Genomic DNA, 22474 nt, shown 5'->3' with positions numbered 1-22474 from the left:
TTAACTCTGAACATGCGGTGGCGGTAAATTACCATCCTTCGGAAAATCTAACCCCATAACTATTTGAAACGCTATTTGAGAAAATATTCTTAATTTCGTTGGTAAAATATATTGTTGAATGAAAAATGTTCTGAGACAGCTGTTAACAAAAGGCTACTGCCGAGAAACCGAAACAAGAGACAAAGAAACAAACTATGGAAATTTCATAATTTTCTTTGCATTACATGAAAAGAAAAACCAAGCACTTCTATCAAAGAAAAACTAACACTTTAAATGCTGAAAAATTTAACAGGATTCAAATATACTCAGTCCATATTGGGTAATAAAGAGGTATCAGTGTTTATATAAGGGTAAATTTTTCAAAAGCACTTAAACTTAACTCCACTAATCCCACAGAAAACTAAGACATGCCTCACATACAGCCCCTTAGTTTATGGTACTCATACTAAACAATCTGACATGTCATAAAACATTCGCAGTCTTGCATACCAAAGCAATACGATAGTGACTGGATAAAACTGATCACTCTCCTTCCTGAGGACGACGTTATAAATACCTTTCATGTGAAAACCTGTGCAACGTAAAGTTAATCCCCATGAATTGTAACTTGAAACCGGATCCCTCCATACCACACTCAAGAATGCATGAGATTGCATTGGAATTCATAGGGTGTAGGAAGCAATCCTCGTTTTTAAAGGATCAAAGCATGCAATATTAATCGAATGTTTAAGGCTAATTTTACAAGGGGCATGTAATTGCACATCTTAAAGCGGCAAATTTTCCTCAATCGGTCATGAAATAAATCGTAATCATGAAGAATAAGATTAGGTGCTATTTTGCATATGCGCTTATTCATTCTTGCAAGCTTTCATGCAATTCGCGGATAGACTCGATGCATTTTGAAAAATGCACGTTCGAACGTACATTAGGTTGCGATAATACGTGCCACGTAGAATATGTTTAAGAAAAAGGACTAAAAAAATTCAAGCTCATCCTTCAGACAGAGAATGAATAATTTTTAGTACTACTCATGTAATGCCCAAAAATGTTCAATAGACTAGAGATCATAAATACGAAAAAATAAATGAAATGCAATAAAAACAGCATATAAATGCCTGGAAAAGAAAAGAAAAGCTCAAGAAAAAAAAAACTTTGAAATTAATAAAACTTGGATGACTTCAACGTTTAAGTCACTCGTGCAAACGCTGCTCCTTTCGGATTGGACATAATGTCTGATCTGCTATGAAACGGTAAATGAAACAACCAAATCAATGCTGATATCCATTTCGTACATTTGATCGCTGCAACGAAGATCAGTGGTTATCACTGATAAATGATACAAACAGAGAGAATAATGATTAAATTCTGACAGATGAATAATTTAATTAAAAGCAAGAGCTTATTCAATTATTTAAAGTTTCTAACGTAATTTAGACTTGAACACTCAAATGTCTGTTAGCGTAAAAGGCTAAAGACGTAAAAATATGAGGGTCATGTAGTTTTTATCAACATAAGACGAAAGTAAACTCATCTCATTTGTTTATGGGAGACCAAATATTTAAATTTATGAACGACATAGGAAAAAAACTAATCGCGAGAATAAAACAGAAGAGTGAACGTGAGGGCGGAGAAAAGGAAGGAGCAAATTCAGGACTACTAAATATATATATGCTAACATTCATATATCATTGATGTGATCGTGTATTTGAAAATCGATATGGATTATAGGCAAACCGCTCAGGTCTTGGTAATCATTATTTAATCCCGGAAGATAAATGGTTCAATTGAGAGAAAATACTGATGAAATTACTTCTTCATGAATAAAAATTTAGCCCTTATTTCGAAAGTTGATCAGCATGAAACGATGAAGTGCTATAATTATCCATGCATTGGTGACCAAAGTAAAATTCGTTTTTCTCTCTGGATGCCCAAATATTTGATGCTCCAATGATAGGGGAAGAAGAATTAGAAGTGTAATAGCGTGAGTGAAACAGGAGAGCTCACGATTGGTCGAGGAAGGGTAAGGAAAGGGAAAGAAAAAATGAAAAGGTATGGACTGCGAGAGTTTCCTGGAATTCGGGAAAGGGGTTGATCATCAAAATTATAGTCCTCTCTCTCATTCCCGTTCGGAGAGACCGGAATTCCTCCGACTTATTTCGTCGGCAGAGAGGGCGTTTCTCCACAAGACCTTTTACTTCCCCTTTCCATTGGGCCTCACGCGAAATTGCTCGATAATAACGGCACGTGGAGGCTGGACTCGATATCAATCGGTGATGTGGCAAGTGCGTGGAAGAGGACGTCAAGGGGTATTCAGGAGACTTACTCAGACTCGAGAAATGAGGAAGGAAGTTATACGAGTATAAAAGTGAAGCCAAGAAGCTCTGAAATGAAAAAAATAGTTCGAATAGCGGTATAAAATAAAATTATGAGATGAAACTAGAGATAAAAAAGTGGAACCATATTTCCTGATGCAAGAACTTTAGAAAAACGGGTACTGTGGTATGATTTAATGAACGGTAGTAAAACATAATGGATCATGTATTGCTCTGGCGATTTAGAAAGGCGTCTTATTTTATCCCCGGAAAAATGCTTGCAAGCAGTCACCATGACCTTTCGATTGGACAAATAAACCTTTAATTAACACCTTTTGGTTCATTGTAACACCTTTACAGTACCATTGGAAGTGTTTTGATGGCGTGTTAAAATTTTTTACGAGAAAAAGTCTAGCAGCTATATTCTTAAGCTCAATTGTGGCAACTTTATAACAATAAATTGAATGAGAGATTAAAACATTTGCAAGGCTTCCAGCCGCTGACAATGCAGTAATTACAACAATACAGCATTAGGTATGGCATGGTATTTGAAGTAGGTGGCCGACAGTTTAGGATATTTGCACAATACGGAATGGTTGGGATGGAAGGGTGGAGAGAGAACCGACGTCAGCATTAGCCTGCTCTTTACGAACTACTACTACTAGCGAAACCACAATTTAACCCTTCAAAGGCCGAATTAGCTTACCAACTGATTTTTATTATTTTTTGCATGTCCTATTAATTTTACATATTATATGAGATATTGTGAAAGAAAATCCGAACAAAAATTTTTAAATGCGTTTCCAAGCATGTTCCCAAATGGGAACTCGTCACAACATTTTGTTATTGATTGAAAAATAAATATACCTACATTTGACCATAAAACTAAGTTTAACAGTTTAATATATGTTTATCTTTTGAAAAAATGAGCATTCGTTACTGGAGAGCAATTGTTAAAAAAATATCTAGTAAACCGCATACTCACTACAGAGGTGATGAAAATATCCAATTTTGAAAAGGTATAATTAACGACCAACGTATGCACAAGTCGTGCGATTCACTTTAAAAAATACTTTTATATTTTGTTTTCATAATAAAAGCTCTAAAAGTAATCGCAGATACGAAATATAATTTTCATGAATTTTTATAATTCTGTTCCCTCATGGGAACATTTGACTATAAACGGTTAATGTTTCTACGGAGAGGAAATATTTTTCTACGGAGAAGAAAAATCCTACGATTTTTTGTAGATCCAATCTCCACGCAGCACTGGTCCATTCTTTAAAATATTCAGATTGCTTTAAACCAGAGTCATTTAGGTTATGCATAGACATCCGCTATAAACGTCACACTTGTCCAACAATTGCCTATTCTGAACGAGTGGGAGATGTATTTATCCCTTTCACTGCGCGCATAAAACTTTCCCTTACTACTCTTTCTCGATGGTGGACATGGCCACAGCCGCCTCCCAAACGAATTCCGAAATCAAACAACCGAGAGAAAGTGAGGCGAATCGAGTCAGAGAAAAGTTAGAGAGAGATAGTGAGGGAGACTGGGTTAGCGCGCGATGTGAAAGCCTGAAATCGGAGCGACACGGATGATTAATAAAAGGCTTCTCTTAGGGAATGTGTCGTTGGGGCTCGTCAAAAATGAGTGGACGAGAGAGATAGATTGATAGAAAGGGAATTTTATACATACGGCATGGCAAATGTGAGGCGGAAACATGATTGGTGCTTGGACGGGACAGGATTAGAGGTAAAGTCATGGTGGGGAAGGATTGGGGGACAAATGCACAGTCTATCTATACGGCATAGAGTGTGCTTAGGGCAAAAATGAACTCTGATTTTGCAATACCCTTTAGATTAGCTTAAAGACCATTTGAAATTTGCATTCATGACGAAATGTGCCGGAAACTCTTTTAGCACGTATGTTGCATGGCAAAATATCATACAATCCTACCGTTAAACATTTCTGAGTTTTTTGAACGTAAATAAGTTGAGCCATTCACAGTTACAGATTCATCAAAAGTTTAATAGATAAGTATAGAGATTAATAATATGCTGTAAAGATTTGTCGGACCTCCTCTCATAGTTATTAAGTTTCATAGGAATTTTAATACATATCTGTAATGATTTCCCTATTTTCACGTCGAATGTCCTTCAACATATGACACTAGAGACAGTTACGTTTACTGCATCTCCTAGCTGATGGTAGGTAAATGTAAACATGGACGAAATTTAATGCACTAGATATCATATTCACCGATACACTCCTATTGTTTCCTCGAAATTCGATGCATACAACCGGACGTGAATATTTCATTCGACATAGCTTCGAGTAGCTTCAATAATAATTGACGAAATACGGAAATTGAACTGATACAGTATTAAAGAGGGAGAAATATGGTAATAGGGCCTAAGAGGGAGATATGAAACTAGGAATTACCCGGTGTAAAACCCGAGAATCCTTCTGCACTTCATACGCCGGGACAATCACAGATCTTGCAATGCAATATTATTTCATTCATTATGGATAAGCATTTATTAATGAACTAATGTAGCTTTTGCCTGGATATCTATGAATATCACGCCGGGCCAACTCTGAAGAGTGAGGGAGAAAGGAAGAATGGTAGAGAGGGAATGTTATGCATACGGCACGGCAAATGTGAAGCGGAAACGTTGTGGGTACTTGGACGGCTCAGGACAGGAGATTAGGTTATGGCGCGGCGGAGGGGGCAGGAGAGGGAGGAACGAATCGTACCGGCAGCCGTGTTATTCGGGGTTGAGGACGGGCATGCCGAGGAAACCGGGATGTCCTGTGGCGGTGAAGAGGGCGGAGGGGGGAGGGATTGGGTGTGGATAATGGTAATGGCACGGTTATGGCGAGGACGAGGGATAGGGAATGAGGTCGGTCGGGTGCATGTTCGGAGGATAAGGGATTCGGAATTGGGCGTAGTGATTGAAATTCGACACGAATGAACTCCAATAATAGAGACGATATGGGGAATTGAACAGGGATCAGGGGAAAATCAAGAGAGGGGAGGTGAGAACGATGTGAATCGTTGTGAAAGGAAGAGAGAGAGAGAGAGCGAGAGTAAATATAAGGAGATAAAAAGAGATGATGGAGGCATGTGGAATGCGAGTTGGAGAGGAGGAAGCGCATTAGATTAAGGTTTGGTGGTATTCCGCTTATTGATCGGGGGACCGATGCCGCGAAAGAGAGATAGAGAGAAAGACAGAGAGAGATGATAGGGAATTTTGAAAGGAGGACTTTCACCACTCACTCACTATTTCGCCTCAAAGGAGTGTGTCGAGAGGAAAAGTGGCTCAATGAAAGCGTTTTATCTTCAGGAATTCCGGCTTTGGGATGTCTGTTTCCCGAGTGAATGCGAGTTGCCACAGCGAACACTCCGATTTGATTCTCTCCCTCCTTGAAAGAAATATATCAGAATGACTAACCAGTTTGCTCTGTATTTATGTCATTGATTTCAGATATAACTTCTACAGAAACAGGGGAAAAAGAGTTTCGTTCTTGAATGAAAGGATTTTGATGACTATGGTTTTGATTAAAGTAGCTAAATCTAAGTTTTTTTTAATTAAAATTAATTAAAGTAGCTATGCTTTGAAACATGTAAGCGGAATTATTGTTTTTCCCTCTGGTTGGAAGATAATTTTTGGAGGATTCTTTCACTACCATTGTATGCTCTAATGTGTTATTATTATTAAACATATTGCTACAAATGCTAAGTATTTCTTACCATATTCGTGTAAAATATGTATGGATACTTGCAAGCATCTTCCTTAGCCAAATTTGACGAGAGAGAGAGAGAGAAAGAAAGGAAGATAAATATGATATTATGCATACGACATGGCGGCATATTCATCTGCAGCTTGGTATTAGAATACTTGGTTTTGGCAGTGATAGGTGATTTTAGGATTTCATTTCCAGGTCATATATGTAGTTTTTGGAATAATGAACTTCTCAGACCACTGGCACATCCAAAATTTGACACTGAAGGAATGGATCACATCAGTTTCCACTACCGTGCTAAAAATTCTCCATCATAAATTTCAGATTGTCATAGTATTATATACGATGAAAAAGCCTGAAGTTACATTTTCCTCTTAAAAAAGGATTTCTCTGAGATTAAATCTCCATTGATTTTTCCGACTGAAATGGCAAACGGTACGCACGGTCGGGGTAAAAGTCACAATTCAATTTGATCCTTGTTTAACCATTTTGCGGCCTGCATAAAAAGAACAGAATTCCTTTCACGGGCAATGAAAAACGAAGCGCACGGGTTGAGGGAAATTCGCTGCCAAACCGCTTTCGCTGCCGTTTCGGGGCAATCACTTTCGTCAAAATGGAAATGCTCTCAAGGGGATTGAGTGATGTGTGCGGAGTAGTACATTAAGCACACGTTAAATAGAACAAATAAATGAATTGGTTTGCATTCATAGCGAACGATTTGGAGCGAACCAGTTTCTAGTTTTCCACTAGGAGTAGAGGAAATTGATCAAATCGTGAGTTTAAAGTTGGTAGCATACCTAGAGCTGCACCAAAATTAAAGCTGACGACAAGCATAAAAATGGTATTGTATTAGTATTATAATTGTAAAATTGTGATAGTAATGATAGTAATTTTAAAAGTACTGCATCAAGTAAAAACTTACTTAGAACATCCTTTAAGATATTTGATGAAATTGGCAACAGATAACGTGAATGATACATTTTTATTTGGTGTGAATCATTTAGTTCTTTCACATCACTCTCTTCAGCAGAAAGAAAAATCAATCTATCGTTGAAATGAGGATTAATTTTGTATAGCCTTGATGATTAGAAATAAGGCGATATATTTAACCTGGGGAAAATTTTAAAATAATTTACTCGTGCACCTAAGGTGAAGAAGTAGAAAAATGTGATCACAGACATCTCATGAAAACCACTCAAACAAAAGATGGCCATGAGAAAGGTTTTGGCAAATTTTCCATGAAAACGACGAATAACTAAATTTTATCTGTCGTTGAATAATATTTCACATGTATATTGTATTAATACGCAATGTAGAAGCAAAATAGAATGTAAATTATCAAATTTCTACGTATTTACAACTTTACTTAAATACGAAGGACTCATCCCGTAATTCCTTGGAGTGCAATACAATTTCCTGGAAGTATTTTCCTCAAAAGATTGTTGGCTGCGATTAACACAGTTGATCATTATCGATAGAGTCGTATTAATTCAAGTAGCAGTGTAGCACCTAATACGGCCATTTCCAGAATAACTGTTATAATCGCTTTTAAGCCGATCTGGTATAACTTGCTGACTCCTTTCACGGAAGATAAAGTTTTTGAAACTCCAACACCAATTGTTTTGTAGACTCTACCGCTGTTTCATGACAGGGGATCTACAGTTACTTAAATGAAGCAAACCTCGCCAAAAGGAGTCGAGGAAGAGTTGCGTCAAAACTGCTGAAACAGGTTATGCAAATAAAACTTTTTCAGACAAATGTTTTGCAAAGTTTTTTACTCCAATTGATTTATACATGCGAGTTTTAAGTTATCTTTTAATTTCCCTAACGAATTTGCACGTGCCGTCGAAGCTGATTTTATTTGAGCTCCTCAGCGTTGAGACTGAATCATTACAAGAAACTTCCATTCCAGCATAAACCGAGAAGTTACGACTCACGAGATTAGTGAGAAACTTACGTCAACGCCTTTGGTCATTGAGCATGCCGGGCAGTATTTAGCGCGAGGAAAACTAATCGAACTTAAACATCTATACTAGGGAAGCCGTAGAGAACGACCTCACATGAAACTGCATGATGAGAACCAACATAACTAAATCAAAAATTTTCGACACATCTTTTCTTTGTATGCCCCTGAGAAACAACCAGAAAAGAGTAATATACAAATGTTACCGTATGAATCAGTATTTAAAACAAGTGGAAATCATTTAGACGTCATATGGTTGTATGAATTTTTAACCTTAAAGTATACTCTGATTCAAAATTATTTTCCTCATACGTATTCATTCAAAGCCAAACATCACAATACATGAGAGTACGAGAATTTTAGCATAACTACGCTATAAAAATGATATCACTGGTCGAGCTGACAAAAAAGGTTGAATCAAAGTCGTTAAAGAAGAATTCTTAAGAAAGTGGGCTGTTAGTTCTTACTGCCAGAGTAGCACGGAAATTTTCCTTCCTCGCGAAAGAAGCGGCAACTCGCCTTATTTTTTTCTCCTAAGAAATCTAATTACCTCTTGGAAGCGGCGTGGAGGAAACTGGTCCTTCTTCTGGGCAGCAAAACGACCGGCGAGACAATTCTAGAGTTTAATTACGCCATTCGTAGTCCCTGTGAACTCTGTACCACGTCGCAAGCTGCCTAGGAGCATTAAATACAGCAGCACTCAGAAGAGCACTTACAGGCACTGGGTGTAATATCGTACGTACTTTAAAACAATGACTGAAGGAGCCGCTCGCACAATGGAGAGAGAGAGAGAGAGAGAGAGAGAGAGAAAGAGATAGCCACAGGGAACTTAAATGTGACACTGAGGCTTATCTAAGAATTTATGTCTATGGAAACAATCCCAGAAATCCACACTCATTTGCTCTTAACGTGCAACCGACAAATAAAATGAAAAACTCTTACGTTTCACACTATCGTCTCAACTTCTTATAGAGGAAATATAAAATTACATGTGCAGTAGAGTATGATCGTAGAAAACGTAGCCACGAATATGATATAATATAATTTTTAATGCTACAAAGTTAAGAAGTATGTTCGTGATACGGAATGACATGTAATTGGACAGGTGAAATAAAATATTGGTCAGAAAAGTTTTACAAATGTAATAGGAGACGAAGAAATACGTGATGACTAGTGGAAATGGAGATTTTGGACTAGTGGAAATAATGATGATTTTCCTCACGCTTATTAATCAATTCGTTAAGAAAAATAATTATTCAAGAATCAATAAAAATGTTAAAAAAATATTATTTATGAGAACATTTGGATAGTAAGTGTATACGAATGCAGTGGTTAGAATAATTGCCAGTATTCCTACAGTGAAAAATTGCTCCATTTGATGGGGAAACATAAGAAATGGATACTTCGGTAAAAAATAGGACTAACATGCAAGTTTGACTTTCGGGGTGAGGGGAAAAATATTACTACCACTCTATTCCTTTATTCAACGAAATTAATTCTCTATCACAACATATTTTTTATACCATCGGCATCAAATTTGTTAATATTGATTGAAAAATTGGGAAAATCGAAAGCTGATTTAAAAAATACATTCTAGGGACGATTTTCCATAGGATATGCCTTCTATAGGCAACCTATTTGGTTTAATACCGAATGACAGACCCGGTGATCATATTTGTTCTCGAGCGAAACCGGCCTAAAGACAAATTTTTGTGAAAATTGTTAACTAAGTTTTTTTTAATCAGCTCAATTATTTATCTAGCTGCTTACGGATGGAAACCCACCCCGGAAACATTTTTATGAAAATAACTAGCTCCAAGCTGGACAAAAAATAATGAAAAACATCGCATTAGCCTTCGAAAAGTCCTGCGTCCATACGGCTCCCTTCCACCCCCCCCCAAATACCCGAAAACAACCTCAGCGGGGCCTCGCACACCTCGGCTTACTCGGGACGGATCCACAAGTAACAAACAAGCGCACGCGAGTAAACACGGGGACGAAAGCACATACAGTTATAACCCGGTGCGATGGCGTTCGCTCTTCCCTTTTTCTCTCCTGTCTCCATTCTCCGGTTGGAAGTTTTTGTGAACGAGGAAGGGGCGAGGGAGGGCTTTTGGGGATGTGGGCGCTCAGCTCCGAGGGAGGACTCTGTCAGAGAGGGAGGCCAACAGGAAGGAGACGGCAGAGGAAGAAGACACCGAGGGGGGTGGGAGAGAAAGGGTTGCCCAGGTGGAGGGGTTACCCAGGGGGCGGGGAGAGGCGTCCTCGTCACCCCTCAGGGGGGTCAGGAGGGGTCGCATTGGAGGCGGAGAGAGGCCCCCTGGGAGGATTATGTCGGCCGTGGTCTCGATCTTCGGTCGGCGGCTGGCGGAAAGGGTTCGTGCCGCAATGTTTACGATCTCTTCGTGCCGGGACGCAGTAACGTGTACCCCCCACCTCCTTGTCCGCCACCACCTCTCAAACTCTTCCCCTCGCTCCCTTCGTCAACCCTTTACTCAGCCAAAAAACCTTAACAGTGTGCGGCTGCTACCGTGCAAGCTAAAGGAATGGGAGATGTAAGACGGGAAAGTGAAAAGGTAGGAGAAGAGGAAAGGGAAATGCAGGGGCAAGGTTTACGGTGATTGTAGATCGGTTGAAATTTTGGACGAAGGATGGTCAGGTAAATGTAAGGATAGGGTTATGATTTACGAATGAAACCAAAAACTGATGTAATTTGCAATGTACATGGTAAATGTAAGGGTTTTAGGGTTCTAAAGATTGTATTATTTTTGGTGCTAATATTTCAAAGAAGGATTATAAAAATCATAGCCCAATAATAACACTGAGGATACAGTTGGGAGATTATTACGGTTGATGTACTACAATAAATGCAATTTATGATCAAAATATGGAGCAATGGAGAGGAATTAACAAAGGGTTATGGGTTGTGTGATGGGAAAATCATCAGGAAAGTGAGCTTTTTTTAATGATAATATTGAATAAATTTCTTAAGAACCTCTCCTACTCCTACACGCATTCTTTATCCCACCAAAAGACCTAAACCGTGTGCGGCTGCTACCGCGCAAGCTAAAGGAATGGGAGATGTAAGAGTTAGGAGAAGACATACGGTCATTATAGACGGAAGGTCTGTGGTGACCGTGGTTTTGTTGGAACCGTAGACGGGGAATGGTTGGGGAAAAGTAAAGATTGCCACCGCAGCATGAAATGTACATTCCAATCAAAAAACGTTCGGGCAATTGTGGAAATAGATCGTTAAACCAATGATCTTAGGCAAGTAAATTAGTCATTTTTAAATTTATATATTTATTGTGCCTTAATGGGTCTTTTTAATATTTTGGTTTGACTTAAAAAAAATAAATAATGCATTTCATATTACATAAAATGTAACGAGGGAGTGAAATAAAATGAGAAAACTATTACATATCAGGTGAGGATGGTATGGCCAAGAAATGAATTTTTCTCACTAGCTACCCAATGGAAATAAATGCCATTCTTCAAGGAAAATCATACTTTTGAAAAATAGTAAAGAACATACTCTAAGTATCGAATTCTTGCAAAAATCATCAATTAGTTGAACGGAAGGCAAGTACTGTTCACACTGACCACAAGTATTAGCCACAAACTAATCAGGCTATATTAAAGCTTAGTGATAATTATTAGCTACTACCTCGTAGAGCTTGTAAATGAAGCAATAAGGATAAGAACCAAAAAAATTAAAATATGCGTAAACAAAAAAGGAGTCGTGGGTCATCATGGAAATGTATCCTCGACCAATGCCTAATCCTTTTCCTTCCCGACCGGCAGGATTAAACCCTTTCATCGCTCATTTAGAGTTCCAATTACTCCTGACCATTACGATGCCACAGGACCATTAGAGACACCCAAGGAGCTGAGGAAAGAATGAGGATTACGATGCTTATTTACACCTGAGGGTAGAGGACTCAAGAGCCCTTTACCCTGATCTCTCTTGCGGTCATAGGTAGCACGTAACGGGAAAAATTTGGAGGAGAGTCGGATACCTGAGGAGGAGGAGAATAGTAAAAAATGCATCAAAATTTTTATCAAAAGCTTTATCCCTTTGCAGTTCTGGTTGACTACGCCGACGGTGGCATTGAATAAGGAGTATTTATTGGAGAACAGAATACAGCAGTTGAAAAGTATCTGGTAGAAACTCTATTGAATACCACGTCAATTATTTTTTTACCTATTTTAGCATACATTTCTGATGATATTTAAGTATTTGAACGTTATCATTTATTTTGTTTCCTGAAAACTTAGTTATTGAAAACTGCTTAGTTCATTACATAATAAAGATTATATGGTTTCGAATGAAACTTGTTCTTTCAGAAGAGATCCAGGGATCTGTACCATCTCTTCTATATATGTATAAGAAAGTCGAAAATCGTGTTAGTTAGAACACTTATAACTCGAGAACGGCTGCACCGATTTTAATGATATTAGGTTCTTTGGATTCGTCTCAGCCCCAAATAACATATAAAACATTAAAAAAGGATAATTTCACAAAAAACATTCATCTCTTTCTAAGTGATATGTTTTAAGGAGTTAGTAACGCCACAACAATTGATAAGTCGGTCAAAACTACAAATTAAATTGTATGCTTTGTTTTTACCAATTTAATAACTGAACATCGTAGCAATATAACATTTTAATTAGTAAATATGTTCAAAATATTTAAATTGTATTAAAAAAATTTAATTTGAGCTAATTGAAAGCATAGCTCGAGTTGACTCTTCACTACCGTGTTTGTGAACAATATCCAAGCAATTGTTGACAAACGGTAATGCCCGAGTTCATGTCGAGGAATAGAGAAAAAAGAATACTTCCTCGGAATGTTTGCAGATTAGTTTCATCGGAAGGTGAGCTCATCAACAAAATGTTCCAGAATATGATTGATCACCACAAAAATCAAAAATGGTTGATAGAGCGAACTATTTTGACGGCCCAGAACGAAGATGTGGATTACTCAAACTAGGTAGATCAGGATGAAATAGTTGGTACTCTGCAAGAATTCAAATCGTATAACTGTGTAACAAACAAAGACGAAATCACCAACTATCTACCTGAATATTTAAAGTCCTTGGATGTACCTGGCTAACCAAGGCACGATTTACAGCTAAATGTAAAACCTAAACCAACCATAACTATCCAACGGAACGCGTTTGGTGATTAAAAAATTGATAATGAATGTGATATTCGCGACTTTACTCAAAGGAAAATTCAAAGATGAGGAAGTTCTAATTCCGAAGATTCCATGATCCAAACTTATATGCCCTTTTGAGCTTAAACGTATTCAATTTCCAATTCGTGTTGCATTCGTGATAATGATTAACAAATCGCATGGTCAGTCTTTCAGTTTTTGTGATGCTTGTGCTCATGTGCTAATGAGAACCCATGATTTTCTCATGGTCAATTGAACGTGGTATGTTAACGAGTCGGTTAACCATCCGCTGTATTTCTTCCTTCGCTTAAAGGGCGCAGCTAGGAATTAAGGATATGGGGGTTTTAGGTGCAGCTAATACTACGGGTCTGTAGGGTATAGAAAACTCGCTAAGGTAAGCGAGAGGTGTGGGGGCCCTCCCCTAGATATTTTTTAAGATAAATGGTTCAAAATAGTGGGTTTTGCGGCTGTGTGAATAGTTAAATATGTTTTGTTTGTTACTCATCCGTCCTCCTATTATTAGCAACAAAAGTATTTAAAAAAAGTTCTCTGAGCTCTTGGGGGGGTTTTAACCTCCAAAAATCCCCCTCGTTGCGTCACTGCTTCGCTTCGCTATATTTATTTAGCTTCATCCACTTTATCTTGCGCCTGATAAAAAAACAAAAACTGCTGTTTATCAGAAGGTGCTTGACGCAAGACATTAAACCCGAGTGTGTAGAGCACACCGTGGTGCGTTTACGCAGTGCATGTTTTCCAAACAGAGGTGCTATAGGTGTGGCGCGCCTATACCTATACTGGCGCGCCTAAGTCATTTGATACGAATGCTTCTTCATAGGGGCTTGTAGGGCTATGTTTTTGATACTTTTCTTTGAGCATCAGTCAAGCGTCGGTCTGGCGCTGTGTTAACGTGCCCCGTGAACGGGCCAAGTTTGCGCAACAGACTTGGACCTAAAATTTTTTTTACGGTTAATAACACAAATAGCTAACAATTGAATCGGTATAATTTTTATTTATTTAACTGCCTTATAAAACCACAATGCCCAAAATTTCTTAAGCAAAGACGTAAGAAAATACATTGAAAAAAGTCCCCGTAAACGTCCTTCGATCCACCCTATGTAGACTCAATGAAGAAAATGTCTTTCGGACAAACAATTTTGGTACTCATTTACGTAGTTTTATTCAATTTGTATCCTTATTTTATTATAATAAATTAAACATGGTTAAAAACGATACAGCCGCTCTTGATTTATAAATGGTGTAACTAAACTGTAAGTTCATTGATTTGTTAGGCGGTACGAAGTTCGCCGGGTCAGCTAGTCAGAAATAAAAGTAATGTTTTAGGTTCCACAAAAAAACTCATTCTCAACACGACGCGATGAGTTTCGATGGTTACAAATTATTTTTTAAATCTTTATTTTAAAGACACTTTGAATTTTGAAAATGATGTGTAAGTATTAAAACCCGTCGTGCAGGGTGTAAATTAATTTTTGAAACTTACAAAATCTCTTTTCATCAACGAATGCTCGATTTATCCTGATATTTTATTAGTCACCCTTATTTCCATGGATTTGTTTTTGAGAATTGAAAATTAAATTTTATCGTTACACATGAGATACATTGAAATCATCTTCCAGAAAATGATCATAAAATATACGACTTGTAGCATCGTTTTCACAATGATATGATTTAAAAAATTTCTACTAAGGATCACAGTGATGAGTTATAGTTTTTTACCTGCCAAAACGAATATTACATCATTCATATCTATGGTGAGAGAGGTATCGGATAAAAAAATCGCCATGACCAATCCAGTTGGACCAATAATGCCACTAGAAAAGGGTTATTTATTCAATTTAATTGATATTTGTTGCCTTAGTTTGCGTAAGTCAATGCGGAGTCGACTTCCATCTTGGACCAAATTTATGTGATAGCCTGGTTTTTATAATGTAATGCGCAACTGATTTTATTGCTGCACATCAATCAAGATTATATGTTTGTATGTGGGCGAAATATGCTGTTGTAGTCTACAACCATTTTGAATACTTGAAAAGAAATGGATGAGACCTTTCCTCTCAGAAAGAGGATAGATTGTGTGCAGTTGATTCACCATCAATATTTATTTCCTTGCATGCAGTATCGATCTCTTATATTAAATATAAGATTCTAAATTTGTATGTTTTCCAGCGTTGGACTTTAGTTTTATTAATTCATGATTTTGCGAGCGAAGCATGCAAGGGTTTGATTTTGAGAGATTTTTAAATCAGATCGATGTTATCAGAGAGATCTTTATCTTTTCATTCTAGGGTGTATAGTTAATTGAAGTTTAAATCTTATTGTGTGTATTGAGCAACAATAGAGTCAATTTATACGACAATTGAATTAACAGTTATGGATAAAGAATTTTGTTTTACTAATTGTAATGTCAGCCTACCATGTACATACCTCCAATCCAAACTCCATTTCTTGATAGTGTTTTATTTCTATTTCTTGACCGTGGGTGACCAAAAACAGGAGTCAAGAACCCTAGGCAGAAGTTGGTGGTCTTGACAGAGAATTAAATAGATATCATCCCTCCATTTCAGGTCAGAACAACATGATGCAATAACCAATGCTTATTCATAATTACTATCAAAATTGAAGGAATTGAAATTCGAAGGAATCAAATAGTACGCATGAGTACCAATTTTGTAGTTTGGATACTTAAAAAAATTGTTCAAAAACTTTAAAAGCAAGTGAAATTACCTGATATCAGTGAAAATTTGCTTGTAACTTTAATTTGTAGAACCTTGTACGATGAAAGAGAAATTCGATGGAAGGGTCTCTTCATTCAAAGGACTTCATTGTTTTCCTGGGTAAAAATCTGCCTTATGTAACCTATTCATAGACTGGCTGTCTGAACACCTTAGTTTACACTAAACTCTAGCCAAGAAAGTTACATCAAAGGATCAATTATCTGTTGCGTCGGATCATCTAAACTTCGGCATCATCTACACGTGCAGTCAACACGACAGATACTCAAGGATCTCGATTACCAAAGTGCAAGTCCATCGCAACAGTAGCAACTACCCAAACGAGCTGTTAGATGCGAACGCAACAGGGTGTCAGAAGGTCTTACGTATTGAGGCTTTCTTGGCAAAATTATTTATGAGATTTTTTTAGGTTTTTTTTACCCTTAGTCGGCTGCAAAAAGCCTTTTATTTATACAATAATATTTTTCTCATGCCTAGGTAGAGGCTTTTACTTTACATGCATATATATGCCATATGTAGTCAAAGTATTTAATTTGAAGAAAAGACGTCTGCCAATCTGCCAATTATAAACGTAGACCCACTCTAAGAGTATGGCAAAATTTCTGAGATAAATTCGCATTAAAAAGTATCAAAGCATTAGGAATATGGAAAGGCTTCTAAAATTTGAATGAAATACATCAGTTAATGCCATAGCAAAGAATTTTTCACAGGTGACTAAAGTGGAAACGATTATTATATTCAAATGTAATAAAATATTCCTATAAAATCGATGACGACGATAAAATATATGAGACATGATTGGCAGGATAAAAATTTACATTCATAAACAATAACTTCTTAATTCATTGCGGTGAGGTGTTGTGGAAAAAATCACAATGTCAGCTTAAATATATGTCTGATGATTTTCGAACTAGACGAACGCCATGTATATTGATATATTTTCCGATTTTTTATTTTTCCCATTTACAGTGTCACTTTCATGCTTTCCTTAAATGCTATTCTTTGATACAACTAATTGAAATAGGAAATTATATTATTATAGCTACAGATTAATAATTTAAATGTCTACAAACTCAAATTGAAAAATGTTTTCTTACTTATCCGTCATGTTAACATCTTTCCAGTTATTATAATAAAGTGCAAAATATTAGTAGAAAATTATAAATTCATGGATACATTATGTCATTAATAATTAATATTTCCATCATAAGTAAATTATAGAAAGATGCCACCGCCATTATTTACTTCTAAGTTGCTAAAGCATTATTTAATTCTAGGTTGGACCTCCATAGAAGAATAAAGTTTCTCTACTCACTTTATAAGCACCGAGGAAATGTCACGGTGGTGGCGCTAGTAATTTAACTTAATTTTTTAAGGGATTTCTAGTCCCGTATCTTTTCAGTAAACTTCAAATGAATGATCGTGTGGAATGAATGACACGAAAAGGTCGAGTTGGGGACAGATAGAGGAAATAAAATAAAAATTTACTCGGAAAGTACTCTTTAGGTGTACTTCAAGGGATTCTTGATGGAGATGAGAGAGACTGAGGGATGGAAAAGAAGATATGTGGCTTTACAAGGAGCAGACATTCAAGGCGGGAGAGAGATCTGGGCGCACCTTATCTCTGGTAGCGTGCAAAAGCGAGCTAAGGGACTTCAACGTATTAATCACACTGATATCGTGCACCCTTTACGTATTCTCTTCCTAGACTCCGTGAATGATTGGGTTGGGTGGACTGCGGGGGTCGGGAGGCGAGGGACATTTGGTGAGGATGTGTACCACGGCTCCTCTTGCAGCACTAGAAGACGCTTGTGAAAAGGTAGACAGACTCGCGGGCCACATAACGCCTGGTAGGTAGGCAACTTAACGGTGGCATCTCTGAGATGCGGGTTGCATTATAAAGAGAAGAGGGGCCAAGGATGGTGAGGAGGAAGTCCTTCGCAGACACGGGGAGAGAGAGAGAGAGATACGGAGTTGTCGGGACTCGGGCGGTGGATCTGCCGGGGTGCACAGAGAATCTCCCACGGGGTCTTCCTCCTCCCAGAATGTATCCTTTTTAGTCCCCAGCTCGTTCATATCTTAGGCATCGCCCCTCTCTCATTTTTCTCCCCGTCATTTCTTTGGTTCCCGCTAAACATCACAAAGATAAAAGGTTGAGATGGGGTGCTCCTTTGTCACGACTCGCCGACGCCGAATGAGGACGTGGGAGGCCCTTCCACCCTTTTCCTGAGTGAGAGCACGACATCGGACCACTACTAAAAGATTGTTGTACGCCGTCGTGAGGGGGGATCCCAAAAGGCCTGGGACTGATTAATTTCGGCAAGAGCATCGCCGAGGGACGCAGGCCGTCGCGGAGGCTTTGTGTCCCGGAGGCGACCGCTGTTATAAGGCTAATGTATGGTCAGGCGCTCCTCTGAAGGCGCAAGATAGTGCGGTCTTCGAGGATTCGAATCCTTGCCCCGCCACGGAGACCGCTGCATCTTGCGCTATGCTCTTAAAATTCATTGCTGCGGTTCGACCGCGGTGAGGGTACTGTGTCGGCACTAAATAACAGACGCGTACTTATTTATCTTAACATCATCGAACTGCGACACATTTTTCCTTCGGTCTTAGGGTGGTATCGTCTATTGTTGCTGTTCACCCGCAAAGGTTTTCTTTTTTCTGCCGGTGTATCCGGGAAACAAATATTAATAGAATACATCCCTAGTAGAAGAATTCCTGTTGAATTTCATGCGCTTATTCAAGAGCACGTTAACTTGAAATATTATCATTATGGCTTTAAAATTGAATCCAATTAATGTATGGCATCACACCAAAAAATCTAAAAATAAATTTCTCCCTTAATGATTTTGAGGCTCAAAATCTCGTTTTAACATGCAAGTGAATTTAATTTAAAGTAAATATTATAAAAGTAAGCTTAAATAAAAAATAAATATTAAATTGAAATTTCGAAATTGTTAATTTTATCTACGCGAATTTTGTATCTATAAATTCCTTTACCAGATTAAAAAATAGTAAGCAAAGTATTAAAACTAAAATTCATGCTGATTATACAATACAAATAAGGTTAGTAATAACAAAAAAAGTATGCAAAAGATAATTTTTACTTCCTCATGAAAAATAGCATGCCTCCTCACTGTTTTCCAAAACACGGAATACATACCAAAAAGTGAAAAATTAAGCCATAAATTAACGCTTTTACATTTGAAACAGCCCAAAAATTCTCTCATCAAGCGCAAATGAAATATTATTCAGAGTGGCTAAGCAAAAATTCGATATTATTGTCTCTATTCGAGATGAAACCATTATTCACGCGGGCGAAGAGAAGTTTGAAAGCCTGATGCAATACGCTCTGACAAATGACAAGGAAAAAAACTTCCCTCTTCTCTTGGAAGACGCACGTATATGCAAGCAACGAGGGAAATGTTCACCAGAGGCGATAAAGCTGGCGCAGAGCGCTCTAAAACGTAAGAAAAGATGCTCCTCCTTCCGCCTGCACATCAACTGGCTAAGGCAGCGTTTGATAAACATAATATCGGGGGCAGACAAAGGCTGACAGCAAGAGGAGATTAAGTCTGCACATGATTAACGACTGCGGAATAAATGGGGCCGTAAATTCTTGCATGAATTCATTGGGAGTTGGCGCGTCGACCTGTGCTCCTCCACATTCGAAAAGTACGCGAGGGAAAATCAGACTCCAGAGTTGGTGCCGGAGCATGACGACCGAGAACAAAATAGAAGCGCATCTAAAGAACTGCTTAACGACACATTCCGCTGCTACATACTACTATTGCTTGTGAACAGTTTAATGTGGCGCGGATGGCAATGGGGAAAAACCAAGCTGACAATGTGGTCCAAATGGGGGAAGTGAATTACGAAGGAGAGGACTTTCATAAAAAGCATACGTAAGGCTGAAGCGGTCGAGATCAAACATTTAGGTGAAGAGTTTAGAGATTTAAAACTCCATTTCCCTCCAAGATGTGCAGCAGTTATATATTTTTTCGTTGAAATGGCGTTCCGTTGTCTGCACGCATTCAACTGCACAATGCCGTGGATAAAGAAGAGAAAAAAGTTTTAAGGGGAAATTTTCGTTGCTTCGCAGCTCCAAAGCTGAATTTCGCAATCTGAATGCGTAATTTAATTCTTATATGCTTTGGTAGTATGCCAAAATTCAACAAAAAATTATACTTATCAGGCAATAAAATAAGACTACTTGGCACACATATTGGCACTAAATGAAAGTGATATATATGCATACAGATGGCATTTAGTTGTTAAATCTTATTTATCAATCCATTTTCAGAATAAAATCAGTTTCAACAATAGTGCTTTTAGTATAATAAATATATCATTATGCTCTACGGCAATACAATCTTTTCCTCTGCAGCGTTTCAGCAGCAATTGACAAGAAAAGGAAATATTTCAAAGCAATCAGGGTTCTAATATCAATTTTAGAATATCGAATGACGCAAAATGATTTATAACTTTATATTAAAGACAACGTTTGGAAATTTTACATGAATTAGTTTTTCCTTTTGATATGTTTCTCAACTTAGTTTATGACGTCTTTGCTTGCAGAAATATTTTACTATTAACTTAGCAGTACAAAGAGTTAAAGTAAACTAAAAATACGGTGGAGGGGACACGAAGCCGGGCCAAAAGAAGCCGAGACGAAGGTAGAAAAACCTGTGACCTGCGGCAGGGATGGGTGGATGTTTTTTCCATTTCACCTTCGCATAAGGTCCAGCCAAAAACTTTGGCGGGAAGTCATTTAATCAGCTTTGCGCTGGAAAAATTGTAAATTGTAATATAATAACCGTTATGCAGTCCTGGATAGAAAAATCTCACCACCTAGGAGCCGAAAAGTTTCCCCGAATTGATGTCGCTTTGCCGCTGAGTCACGCCTGTGTAGCAAAGAACAACTAACACTCCGAGCGGCGAATAAGAGCTTTCTTCCCAGGCGATCAAATTGAGTTTTGACCCACGATTTTTATTACGGGCCGAAATCCTCACTCAACGCGCAAGAAAGAAATCTTTATGCACTTCAGTAACAAAGAATTCTGAAACCATCCTTTCTTCCGTAGCGAGTAATTATGAGCAGAAAATATCAGAATCAAACAATTATTTCGTCTAACTATTATGTAAGTACCGTTATACATTTTCAAATTTCTAATCGATGGTAAATAGATGATGGAACTGCTTTGATTTAATTTTTTGGAAAAATTACTAACATGGAGCGAAATATTGTCATTGCATTACCTATTCTTCTGATTCTTGATTTTTCATCAGTCCATTGTTGATTTTATTTGTGGAGCGTGGTGGCAGTGGGTAGAGAGCTTGACTAATGATGAAAAATTTCAGGTTCCAATTCTATATGAAGGCTGTGGATACCTTAAAATATAAAAATCGTGGAAGTATGAAATGGCAAGTTAAAGAGCTTTCCTATACCAAGAATATATGAAATTCATGCAATGTGATTTTTCTGTTGAGTTTTACCCTATTTTATTGGAAATCGCTAGGTGTTGGAAATTCTTAGGATTTTAACGGGAGACAAGAATGTTGTTTAAGCTCCAGTAAAAATTACCACAAAAGTAAACTTTGTTCTCATATTCGAAGTTTATTTGAGATCGACCTGAATATAGCAATATTTCACTTTTCTTAGACTTCATCAAATCTAAGAAGCTTGTAACTAATGAAACCATTGCAAGAATAGTCAAATTATAAATGCCCCAAGACACAAACTGTGCGTATTTGTGGTTTCTGTTACGCATACATTTCTAAAGAAGACGTCGCGCCATGATGTATTAGATTTGTTTCGATTGGCCCTCAAGAATCGTCACCTAGCTCAAAGAATGGCACAATTAGCATGATTGCCTTTCATAAAATTTTAACGAAAAGTTTTGAAAAAAATTCCAACCTTAAGTTGACTGACTGCGCTTTTGTTATTTTTCGCAAATCTCGTTGAATCTTCAAAAACCAGGAAATATATTGAAACACATATTGAAGCAAACACTTTTCATAATTGTATTGTGTTTTTTTTTTGTCTGTCAATTTCTGCGTAATGATGCCATTCTGTTTTGGCGATGGGAGGGGAAATGTAAAGATCCTTTGGACATCCTACAGCTCATTGTGGCCGCGGAAGCCAAGGAGGAAATTCTTCGTTCCCTGCAGGACTCATCCTTTTGGTGGTCACTTAGGGAATGAAAAGACCCTTGAGAAAGTGCGTGAGTGGTACTTCTGGCCGGGATATACGAAGAACGTTGAGGTGCGGTGACGAACATGCAAAGGTTGCTCACGTTGCGAATTCCCCCGTTCCACCTCCTAAGAGTGCCTTAGGGTAATTGTCCGACTGGAAACCCGGTTGAAAGAATTTCATTGACATTCTAGGGTCTCGGATGCAGTGGCTCGTATATACGCAGTAGTTCTATCAATATGTACTCGTGGTCGCCGACGAGTTTACGACGACTTTATATGGAATGAGGTGTTTGGAATGCCAAATCAAGAGGCGGGAACCTTGACC

Source organism: Ischnura elegans, chromosome 1 (genome assembly GCF_921293095.1).
Source record: "Ischnura elegans chromosome 1, ioIscEleg1.1, whole genome shotgun sequence".
In the NCBI taxonomy this organism is placed as follows: domain Eukaryota; kingdom Metazoa; phylum Arthropoda; class Insecta; order Odonata; family Coenagrionidae; genus Ischnura; species Ischnura elegans.
This window is presented reverse-complemented; position numbering follows the sequence as displayed.